Here is a 12,382-nt window from a genome sequence, read left to right as displayed (position 1 = left end):
ATACTGTATGCAGAAGTATTATTTTAAGCAACACATTAAGTTGACGAAACACTCGAGTCAAATGTAATTAAAGTCAGATCCACTCGTGTCTTATACGGGGCAGTGATATCATAAACCTGTTAATGTACGCATTCAAACGCTTTTTCTTTTACCAGCTGTATTCACCTTGCAGGTGCAGCTATGTGGCTTTTATCCTGAATAAAGTGTTTAAGTCATGGATGTTTAAAGTTTAACTTCTTCATATTTGACTAATATTAAAGTTCACTTTTCATTCAGGAAGTATGACGCTGCGATGTCAGTACGCTTGTCCATGTTTGAGATTGGTCGAATGCTCCAAATACCACCCCTTTCATGTGAACGCGCACCTAATTAGATAGGACACGGCTGGCTTAAGCGATCCACTTGATAACCAGCGTCGTAGTACAGTTTAGCGAGAGCGCGTATGTTTTGGATTGGGCCAACCGGCTAACTCAAACATATCCAGGTTAGGAAAATCCGGCTTCGTAGTACAGGCCTCTGGCTGTTTCATTCTAACATAACGCTCCAAATATGACTGTTTCCACTCGGACTTCAATACAGCAACACCATTGTTTGGTTTCCATGGTAGCGTGTCTCTTTAGTAGCGTGCACTCCTTTCCTGTAAATTACTAAATTAGTTTTTAACTGAAATGATCAAATAAAGTCAAAATGTCACAGTGTTTACAAACATTGACCATACCGTTCACCAGCCCCCACCCCCCTATGTTGAGTAGGCTATACTCTTTGTTTAAAACTAATTGGCCATCGGAATGTGTGTGTCCCAACCCCCCCCTGTGATATCTCTTCTCCAGCAGTCTGTAGGTTTGTGTTCGCATATTTATGCTGTCGCAGTTCTTGTTGTTTCTATCGCGCATTGCCGGTATGAAAGGGTCTGTGCCGGAAATATCAAGATAACACGGCAGGGTCCGTTACAGTTTGTTTTCATCTGATTTCAAATAAACAAAGTCTTGGCTTTCAGAATATTAAACTTGTTTCGGCAAATTTAGATGATAAATACAACTATGAAGCTTGTAACGGCATAATTACTTAAGCGGAGAACGGAGTAATTTAACGTTACAGCAGGCATAACAACAGCCGGTGTTTATTTTATTATTATATATAGTCGTTATTCATTTGTTTTAAAGCTCAATAAGGAAGATTTAAACTTTCACACACAGCTTTTTCCAGCGGTATCCATAAATCTCTTAATTTTGACCTCAAAGTGCACCAGATTGATGCATTTAACTTCAATATAAAGAAAAACATCTTCTGTTGTAACAACAATAACATTATAAATAGTAACATAGCTGAACATGACTGAGGCTTTTTAACATAGACTTTTCCAATGTCTGAGTGTAATATCTGCATTTTCTATTTTGGTTTGATAACTATATCTATGGATTTCAATGGCTACTTTTTTTACGATGTTGTATTTTATTGTTGCCTCTGTGTTTAGTGTCCTGTCTGTCTGTAACTTTGTGTGGTAGTGTTACCACTGACAGGTCTCTCTTGGAAATGAGACCTTAGGTGCGTTCACACCGGAGTACTTTGGTGTACTTTTCCCACAATAGTTCATCAGAACTACGATATATTTGCGTTCACACCAAAAAGCCCCAGGAACTAAAGTAGCTCAACTTAGTTCGCAAGACTCGCTTTTCAGTCCCTGCTACAGAGCAGGGTCTGTCGTGGGAGAATGTAGTTCGTACGTCTGATTGGCTGTGCGGAATGCAAACCACGCCCGTTTGACTCAGAATTTTTTGTTGTAAGCGGCCATTGTATTTCCTCGCTGGACAGCACATCCGAAGAGATTCCTTTTGTGAAAGCAGTTATTATAGCAACACTAAATAAATCAATTGGAGTGATGAGGATGTGTCTGCGCTTCTGGCGATTTACTCGAAGGACGCGAAGCGCCACATTCAGAAGCTTCTACTGCATGCAGTTTCAGTGGATCAGCAAAGTTAGCAGACCTGGCAAAGTCATGTCGGGACGACTACGAAGGTAAAATAAAATACATGCACTGCACTGTTTTAATCTGCACAATACTGGTCTTAGATGTACTTTTATTTGCTCAGTAGATCGAGCTAGCCATGGTAGAACTTGCTAACGTTAGGTCCAAGCTGGCTAATAACATCTAGCTAGCTAGCTATTCTCATCCATGCCCGCTATGAACACGTTTTGACTTGTGAATAAGTGCAATGTTCTGTAATTTGCTTCACTAACTCATGGCACTAATCGTGTGTTTCAGACGAGGTGTTTCTCTCAGGATTAGAAACTAGTTTTCCCCTCCGGGATAAAAACGATAATATAACGTTAGCAATTAGCATGCTAGCTGGACATAATGCTACCTCTGTGGCTAATGCATAGAGGTAAACAACAGATTGTAGTTGCTATAATTTCAAGTAATTTGCAACATTCATTCTACATGTTAATGGTAAAAGCTTAAACAGTTGATTACCTGCATGCCACAAAGACTGATGTTCTAATATTTTTGCACATTTAAGTAGAAATGTAATTGAAATTCTATTTACTGCCTAAACATTGTTCCTTCTCATAGTATTATCCTAAATAGTTTGACCTTGTTTCCTCAGAAGGCTTCTCAGACTACATGGAGGATCCCTCAGAGAAACACAGTTTCCACGTTCAGTTCCCCCCCGCTGAGAGTAGGCAGCCTGTGCCCGGTCAGCGGACACCATCAGGACCACTATCTGATCACAGAGGATCCCATCCTGACCGCTGCTGCCATACTGCAGCAAACGGGAGGGAACGGAGGTGAAAACACACTTTATACATTTAGATATGTGGAGCACAAAGAAAAGTGTTGAGTTTAACTATAAAAATATTAGGTTCAACTAACCTAATACTGTTATATGAACTTTGCTGTGTTTTCAGCGTAGCTTTGTAAAGGTAACATTTAGCAGCTAAACTGTGGATAACAAGTAAACCACATTGGTTTGTTATTCAATATGGCCACCAAAAGCTTTTTGAATCATTACATGTCACTTGTTAGACGCTTTTATCCAAAGCTTACCTACTCAATACTGTGGGCAATCCCCACAACGACATGCTACACCCTACCCCTACACACTACCCCTCCGTTTGCGCGTTCGCGCGGAGGGTCCGCCACATTAAGTGCTGTTCCAAACCAACGAGTGTGGAGAGGTGTGGAGGGGGAGTGGGCTATCAAGCCCTCAAACAGCGAGTCTGCATCGGTGCTGACTTGAGACCGGTCTCTACCTGACCGGAGTCACGCTGTGTGTGTCCGTCAGGAAACACGCTGTTAAAAAGTAGTTCCAGCAAACATCCACTGATAAATTGCGATGTTAACAACCTCATGATAACCTCATATCTTTTTAACTTAGGATCATACCTGTGTTTAGTCTAGAAAAAGGTAAATGTGTGCATTTTATTATAAAGTTGTGTATATTTACAGACTGTTGCAAAAACTAAGAAACTTATAAACATCAGGTTTAAAACTAAAAGAGCTTTACAGAAAAAGTAACACAATGAAAGATGTTTGGAGTTTTATTTTAGTTATTAATTTACATTTTTTGTCTAAGAGAAGCTGATTTGAAACCGTTGTTACATACAGTTACGGCATTTCCTGTTTCTGCCGGAGAGAGGGGAGTTTGTCCCAAAGCTTGCCGCTGTATTTACTCCCTCCATCTGACAGGAGGGAGCCTCGTTGAGCTGCGAGTGTGGCTACAGACGGAGTTCACTCCGTCACGGAGGGGTAGGGTCGAGGGAGTGGTTTGGGATTGGGCCTCAGAGGTGGAGATCGCCCACAGTGATGACTCTGACGTGGGGGGCTCTCTGTTATGGGCTGCTCCCCTTCTGGTATTTGGACAATGTTGTGTCGTTGTTGCGATTAAACTGATCTTGTATCTTGCATATTTCACCTTAGGAAAGTGGGCACGCGATGACAGCTTCCTTGACACCATCATGGCGATGGACTGCCGTGCCATGGTCAGCAAGGAGAATGAGGACCTGCGTGCCAAGGAGATGCACGACGAACGGCTGCTGCATTCACACAAGGCCCAGGAATCGAGGTGGAGCAACAAAATACCTTTCAGGCTGGGCTTCTGGCAGTGCTAAGCGAGCTGATTAAATCCAACAGGCCTTCAATACAAAAATTAAGAAAAACTTGTCGTCGTTCATAAACTGTACAATGACTTGTTGGGAGGCGTGTGGTGCAGTGGTCTGGTGCGTTGGTGTTCGGATCAGGGGAGCACAGGTTCAAACCCCACTGCAGTCAGGATGTCGTTGTGTCCCTGGGCAAGACACTTCACCCCAAATTGCCTACACCTGGGAGAGTTCATTTTGTATTATTGTGATTATATATATATATATATATGCCACTGTTATTAATACTGACACTTCACTTTGCACTCTATGTTCTATATCTATTGTTATTATATATATATATATATATATATATATATATATATATATATATATATATATATATATTGCCACTGTTATTATATTGTTTTGATACTACTGACACTTATTGATCTGCTGCTGATAAATAAAAGAGAACCTACATTGCGATTAAACAGAAAATGTATCTTGCTTATTTCTCCTGACACTTTATCTTTATGGTGACCTGTGTAGCATCCTATACATCACATGTAAGTGATTATTCTGATACCATCATGACACCATGAAACTGGCGAAGCTTTATTTATTGTGTCCCACCCCATATATGTGTCTTTGAAAAAGATCATTCAATTGTATTTCAAAATGGCGTCCATCAACACAAACACTATTTATAGAAAGATAAATGGTTAAGTTTGTAATTAACAGTGTTGTGAGTTCAATATTTTAATTAATTATAGTAAGGGAACATAGGAGGATATATAATAAAGGTGTTAACTGCTGAGCCTATTTACTGTGCAATACTACAGACATGTTAGTGGTATTATTTTTTATCTAACTCTTTCCTATGGTCAGACAAATCAGAAGTCATTTAAACAATTTGAGATTGTTCTTTTTGTTTCTCAATTGATTTTCCAGAATATGCACCACCTAGGCACAGACTTTATATCACAAATAAATGAATGACATGTACTACAGTAATTGATTATATTGATATTGCCTACTCAGATATAAATGTGTATAAAATGAAATCAATTCAAAGTTTCTTGCTGCTTTTAATGCAATTCATGGCTGCAGGGCAAACGTCCAAAATCCTTATTCTACAATCATTTAATCAAGACACTTGTGTATATTTTACTTTAATTTGTAATAAACAAAAAAATATGAATGGTTGTCATCAAGCTGGGTCGCCGGTAAGGCAGTCCATTCCTCCCTGTACTCATCACCACGACGCTCACACAGGTTATGCAATACGCAACATGCTGCCACCTGGATTTTGATATTGTCCATGTTGCAGTCGTTTCGCTTCATCAAGCACCGCATATCTGGAACACATACAAAGACACAAATTAGCCCTACATAACTCCATAAATCCTACATTAGATAGTATTAATGTGATTTACTGAACGTACCATTGCTGTTCTTTGGGCGTGATAACGGTCATCATCCTCAGCTGTCCTACGACGAAACATGTCCATAGCGTGTGCTTGTCGCCGTCCAGTCCTTTTGTTAAGGCTTCTTAACCGCGATCTGTATTTGTGGCTGAGTTATTGGCTTAAATAACTCCGCACCAAAACCACAACTTCAGTCAACTCCATAGCGTGTCTGACTGAGGTCGGAAGGTAAACGGAAGCATACAGCGGAAGCGGAAGTTTTTTTTCTTCTTCTCTCGGTTTTTTGGCGGATTGCAACTTTAAGGTGCATACTGCCACCTACTGTACTCGCCGTGAAGTTGTTTGCGGCCTGCCAGGAAAAGCTAAGCAGAAGAAGAAGAAGTGACGTCAGCGGCTCATTTGCCTAATCCACCCCCAGGAACTCATTTTGGTGTGAACGCGATCTGCTTTAGTTCGTCAGAACTAAAAGAACTCTCATGAACTAAAGTTCTCAGGAACTACTGTGGGAAAAGTACTTGGTGTGAACGCGCCTCTTGTGTCTCAATGAGATTTTACACCTGTATAAATAAAGGCTAAATAAATAAAATAAAAATAAGGACACATCCTGGGGATTGTGTTTACAAACATTGACCATACCGTTCACCATCCCCCACCCCCCTACTGTATGTTGATTTTGTTTGCCTACATGTAAATGGGTGGCATTTAGTACCCCCCTCTCAGTGAATACCTGTTGTACCTGTCCGGGGCTAAGCCCATAGGACGATGCTCTGATGTCAACCCCCCCCCCATTGACAATTCACGAGCGTCTAACTCTCTCCTCCCTCCCCCGTCGCACCTTCTAACAGAGCCCCCCCACATATCAAATCCCAATTTAACCCCTGGCCTCTGGAGCAGAAATGAAAGAGTTTTAAAAATGTTAACGTTTTGGTAAGTTTTTAGGGAAATGTTGTTATATTGCAACGTTGGCCTTAGGTGGGAACAGAATTTCTGTATTTCTACTCACATAGTCTGAATAAATATATTGAACAACTAAGGGTTAATTTGCAGGATTGATTGCTTTCTTAGCCCTATATCAGTACATAGCATGAATAATAATCACACATCACTCATATTTGTTATGAATAATCATTTATCATTTATTAAATAGTAAGTCACTTTGGATACAAGCGTCAGCTAAATGCAATTTATGAAAGCCTCCCTCAGGATTTTTTTAACAAGTGTTTTTATTGCTCTTGGGGCATTAAAAACAAGATTTTAACTTTAGTTTTTTATATAATATCTGCATTTTCTCTTGTGAAAAACTAAGTCTTAGTTTGGCCATAGTTATTTAATATATAGCGCCATCTCCTGGTTAAATCCTGAAATTGAAAATCTGGCAACGCCCTCTTGGAAAATAGTGGGAGGGCTTAACATTCCCAGATACTGGTCTTTGGCAGGTAACTGGCTGGTAGTAGGCAGGAAGCTGTATGCTGGAGTCTGAAATAAGATGCTCCATCTGTAAAACTACGTCGTGTGTTGTCTGTATTTGCTTCCCCTGTCACGAGTTCTGATCGCTCAGTGATGATCCTTATATTTCTAGAATCTGTGGAATCAGGATGTTAGCTAAACTTGTTTGTGCAGATCCAATAAGTATATCGATTGGTATTGCTAGAGTTTCTGTGCCAATGGCGTTAAGATTTTTTCGCTCAGGGCTAATTCAGAGGCTCAGCGTTAGCCTTGTGTTTCTTTTTGCAAAAAAAAAAAAAAAACATCAGTTAGCTGAGTTTCTTCCCGTTACATGGATATGAAACATTCATAGTTTATTAAATCTTAAGAAGCCCTCAGACACTGTTGCTTGCAGATGTTGTGGTTTCGGCCCCTTCGGCGGGTCCGTGGGGCTAAAGTTTCTAATTATGTAGATACGATACGATACTATATACTTTATTGTCCCCGTAAGGAAATTTGTTCTGGACTCCGTCCTGCAGTTCCGCATACATGTACATATACAAACATAGTGTACATTAAGAGACATACACATATCATCAGTCATACACTGTTTGAACAAACACAATACACAGACGCACATACTGACAATGGCGACCTATTGCACAACCCTCATGGCCAACATTTAAAAAGTACATTTCATTACATTTGACTACATTGCATTTCATGTGAATGTTAAGAAGCTTAATCGACATAGGTAGGAATGAGTGCTTATAGCGGTTCAGCCTGCTCTTGGGAACCCTGAATCTTCTACCAGAAGGTAGGAGCTGGAATTCTGGGTGGAGTATGTGGGTGGGATCAGACACTTTTTTTTTTGCTTGTCTGATAATGAACTGCTCGTATATGTTTTGGAGAGATGGGTGTTTTTTAACCCCCATCATTTTCATAGCAGTCTGTACCAGGCGAGCGATCTGTGACTTTGACTGCACTGTCAAGTTACCATACCAGGCAGTAATACCATACCTGATGATCCTCTCTAACACTGCATGATAGAACAGTAACATGAACTTCTGGTCGACTCCGAAAGCCCGGAGTCGACACAGAAAGTACAATCGCTGTTGAAGTCTAGAGCACAGACCTTGAACATGCGCCTTCCAGCTGAGTGTATTATCTAGATGGACACCAAGGTACTTATAGGAGCTGACCTGAGTTATGGGTTCATTGTGGATAACCACCGGCCTAAGGTCACCCACTGCCTTTGGGTCCCACACCATCTCCTTAGTCTTCTTCACATTCAGCACTAGATGGTTAAAATCACACCACTGCACAAATCTCTCTATTTCAGAGTGATAAGCCGATGAACTGCTGCCTTTGTGCATTAAGCCAAGGATGGCTGTATCATCTGAGAATTTGATGATATCATTCTCGGGGTGGATTCTCGTACAGTCGTTTGTGTACAATGTGAAGAGGACCGGGGAGCTCACACAACCCTGGGGGGCTCCTGTACTGATGGTCCGGGGCTCTGAGAGGGCATTGTTGACCCTGACATGCTGAGTGCGATTGGTTAAAAACGAAAAATACCATTTCAAGATAAAAGGATTTATATTGATCTTTATCAGTTTTTGAAGCAAGATGTGAGGCTGCAGTGTGTTAAAAGCCGAGCTGAAATCCACAAACAGTAGGCGTACATATGCCTTAGGGTCTTCCAGGTGTTTAGTGACCAGGTGTGTGATGCTATTTAGAGCATCGTCTGTGCCACGCCCTTGCTTGTAGGCAAACTGAAAAGGGTCTAAATGTACATCAACCTCTTTCTTTAGCAGCGGCACCATGATCCTCTCAAAACATTTCATGACAATGGATGTCAATGCAACAGGCCTAAAATCATTGTTTACCTTTGGACAAGGTTTTTTGGGGACAGGTTTTATTATTGATTTTTTCCAGAGGGTGGGGATGGTGTGAAGATCAACAGATTTTTGAAATATGGGACACCATGCTGATGTCAGTTCTTCTGCAAATGTCTTGAGAAGGAATGCAGAGATGCCATCTGGCCTTCTTAGTACAGGTGTGTTTGAAAAGTGATTGGACCATCAATAACGTTAATTCCATTGTTTTGCAAGTAACAATGTATTTTTAACCACAATATTCTATCTTCTTCTGATTTTATAAAATAAAGATGGAAGTAAACTTTTAAAGAAGCCACATTCCACTGAAAATGGCATTAGTAAAACCATTTTACACAACAATAAAATACAGAACAATGGGATTTTAAGCAGAAAAAGCTAGACATAGTGCTAAGAAAATGTAATATCCTCACTGGAAAATAATTTTGGTAAAGTATGAGCATTAGTATGTAAAATAAATAAAACTAATCAAAATCCGATGTTGGTATTGACTTGCTAGCTAGGCAAGACTTATACCAATTTGAATCTTTAGAAAAGTTGTTTGCATGTTGTCGTGCAGATAAAGCCAAATACTAGAAAAAGATCTGATAAATAAAACAAAAACAAATGATCAGTGTTCAGTTGATCAACTAACAGTAAAATCATGCTGTGCCGAAACAGGCTTCACTGCCAGGTAATATCGGAGGTGCATCGTTCAGCATCACAGACACGTGTATGGCCTTTGTCTCGTGTGAGGAAGAAGGGAGAGAGCCTCCATTGTCAGACAGCCGACCTGATAAGAAGTCGTTTGGAAACCCACACCACCACATCACTGACTGCAGTCAATCGGCCCACTCTATTGCTGCATTTGAATCAGATTATCACCCTCGACCCATATTAACCATTCAACCTCAAAGGGAATCTGATTCTCTGTCTCACCAAGCACATCATCTATCCCCAGTTTTAACTAGATGTGATGTGTGTCTGTGTGTGAGTATGAATAACGTTATTCTAGCAAGGTGAACTAAAGATCCTGATACGTAAAGCAGCGGCAGATGCTGGTTCCAGTCTGTGAAACAGAGAGGAAGAAGAGAGCTTCAAAGTGACATTTGTGGGCAGTGAGCAGATGCCTCCAGGACATTCATAGACAAACACAGACGGTTTCCACAATAAAGAAACTTGCAACAACAAGCTACAGTTCCTTAGAAATAACATTGTCACGCAGGGGTGAAAATAAGTCAATCAATCATATTTTCTATGTATTTTCAAATCAAATATTTCTTGCAAGTTTCTTAATGCGTGTTGATATTGTTGGTTAAAGTATTTATTTTGCATTTTTCTGTAGGGCGTTCTTTTATAGCAGAAATAGCTGGACTTTTTCAGGGGGTACATCCAAAAACCACTCCCTCATTCAGTTATTCCCTGCTCCCTGTGGAACATACAATCGTTTACTAGAGCAGTAGAGTACCATGGAGATACTTCAAATCAAACAAGAAAAGAACAGGTGTAAATAATGACAAACATAATGGCTGACTTTATTCCATTGCTTTAGATTCAGGGTCCAGGTTTTATGCATGCTGGCTCACTGTCTCACTATCACGGCTTACTGGGACTATTAACTCAGACACGTTAATCTAATTAGTAACACCTGTGCTAATTTCAAAATATCTGCTTTGAAAAGGGCCTGGGACTTAATACCCATTCTTAATCATTGCTGCATTTATGGCAAGTGTGCAACAATGAGCATATAGTATTTACTAAAAAAAAGAAGAAAATTGACTAGGTTGTTTCCAATTATGGTTTCACTATAAAAAAAAAAAGCGGTATACTTAATATTTGACTGATAAGTCCAAGATAATGTCAGATTCTCAACGTCAGTGTGCTGCCCGATATAAATATCAAAACATTAGAATAGCAGTATAGCACAGACGCAGAAAGCTACTGTGTGTTGAGCGTGAAAGGTGACAGAAAGAGTTCCAGTAACAGCTCTGGGGACTTTCTCACCTAAAGTGTTAGGATAAAAATGTTCGGGATATTTTTGAAGATTTCCAAAAGCCATTCAGCAGGCACATCTGCAGACTCTCTTGTTCCTGTAGCTTCAAAGACTGGGCAACAGAGAGGAGCTATCAGAGCTATTTGATAAGCCCACGGCTTACAGGCTTACTGTCACACATGAAAGTACACACACATGTGCACACAGTTTAGGCCACTTCAGGGCACTACAGGCTGTCGTGCACAAGACACTGTATCAAAGCCAGAACCCCCCTCTGGGGAATATCTGAGACACATCATTCAATCTGAGTGAAGGACAATTATCTTTTCTTAGATTTATGATATATGAGAGGTGGATGATTGTGACACATGCCATTATCTGTTGCGACTCACTATTAAAGCAATGGACCTTTAAGGAATCTGTAAAAAGCAACATAAAAGCATAACAATCTCAGTTCTCATTACTTTTTTTCTAAATGTCAAAACTGTTAAAAAGTATTAATGGATCATTTCAGAAACGATTTGACATATTAACCGATTAAAATCTAGCTAGTGATATAACACCATGGTGAGTCAGACATGATATATTTAACAAATACTGTATGTTATAAAATGTAGGAATAGTCAACACATCAAAAATCCCAAATCCTAAAGGTTGGGGAAAGCTCTGTAAAAGCAAGTTACTGAATATTTCCAGGGACAATGTTGAGGGAGCAGCTTGTTGTTGATTGCAGTGTGGAAATGAGCAAGCAGCCACAGGCTGCTGCTCTCCTGCAGGCAGCCAAATCTACAAGTGGATCATCACAAAGCATGAAGCCACTGCATCAGAGCAGAGAACCATCAGACCGCATTTAGTGTCGCACACATTCATTATAAAGCTGTCACTTTTCAACCTCTTCATTGAAAAAGGCTCATATAAAGCATCACATTGTAACACTGGAACTCAAAGGTCTACACACACTCTTAAATGGATATAGTGTTAGAACCAATGTTGATTTGAAAGGCTTACATAGAACCATTACACCCCTGTCATGTGACAGATTACACCAAATCACAGCCAAACTCCTGAATTCATAATGCACAGTTTGTTCCGCAACTACATGTCTGATTGACATAGAGTTAGCGAGTGATTGACACATTTCTGATGAAACTGTGATAAAACATGCCAAAAGTCAGAAGACAGGTTGTTGCTTTTGCACCCTAATTGCCAGCAGAGAAGACTCATTTCATCAAGCACGAACATCTGTTTTCAGTCATCAAGAAAATAAACTGCCTGTTTAAACCAAATGATCGGACACTAATTGGACAAAACAGTTAAGTTATTGTCAACATTGCAAACTGTTATTTCTATGTAGAAAGTAGTGAAAAACATTGGAAATCTGGCCATCCCAAGGGTCTTCAGTTCTCTGGAAGATGCATTACATGCTTCCCTCTACAAACTTTCTGCATAAATATATAAATAGCTCAACTAATATTTTACTGCAAAAACAACAGATAGCGTAACACTGGGTTATATGTACCCCTAAGACTCTACTTGTAGAAATATTGTTTGCTAGGAGGCAGTTTTAGCAAAAATCTTTT

The 12,382-nt window shown here is 40.0% G+C and overlaps 1 protein-coding gene across 1 annotated transcript in view; it reads right to left on the bottom strand.

Annotated features, from left to right (window-relative positions):
* Positions 1 to 12,382, bottom strand: part of cdyl (chromodomain protein, Y-like) — a 45,411-nt gene that overhangs the window by 12,764 nt on the left and 20,265 nt on the right. The window lies entirely within an intron of this gene.

This window comes from Trematomus bernacchii, unplaced genomic scaffold (genome assembly GCF_902827165.1).
Source record: "Trematomus bernacchii unplaced genomic scaffold, fTreBer1.1, whole genome shotgun sequence".
Lineage (NCBI taxonomy): Eukaryota > Metazoa > Chordata > Actinopteri > Perciformes > Nototheniidae > Trematomus > Trematomus bernacchii.
This window is presented reverse-complemented; position numbering and strand designations above follow the sequence as displayed.